Source organism: Alligator sinensis, unplaced genomic scaffold (assembly GCF_000455745.1).
Source record: "Alligator sinensis unplaced genomic scaffold, ASM45574v1 scaffold264_1, whole genome shotgun sequence".
In the NCBI taxonomy this organism is placed as follows: Eukaryota; Metazoa; Chordata; order Crocodylia; family Alligatoridae; genus Alligator; species Alligator sinensis.
The window spans coordinates 3,183,962-3,184,351 of record NW_005841831.1 but is presented as its reverse complement, the minus strand read 5'-3'; positions in this window follow the sequence as shown (position 1 = coordinate 3,184,351).

Here is a 390-nt window from a genome sequence, read left to right as displayed (position 1 = left end):
CGCATAATAAACGCGGGCGGCGCCCGGCCCCGCCGCTCTCCGCCAGCAGCTGTTAATGGCCTCGGAGTTGAGCGGAGCGCGGGGAGAGGCAGGGCTGGGAAGAGGCGGGAGCGGATGTCCCCCGGCCGGGCCGGGGCTCGGGGAGATCGGGGACGGGAGAGGAATGGACCTGAAAGACAGGAGCGCGGGGGTGCACGCGGGCAGGAGCGAGGGAGGCAGCGCCGGCTTCCCAGCCTCGCGCCCTTCTCGCCCCTGCGGGCTCGAGGAGGGGGGCGAGATCCGCACCAAATGCACGGGCGCGGCGGAGCCCGCGGGGCGCAGCCGGGCTGCAAGCGGGGTCCCCGCCCGCCGCCGCCTCGAGCTCAGCGATCACACCGCCACCGATCAATG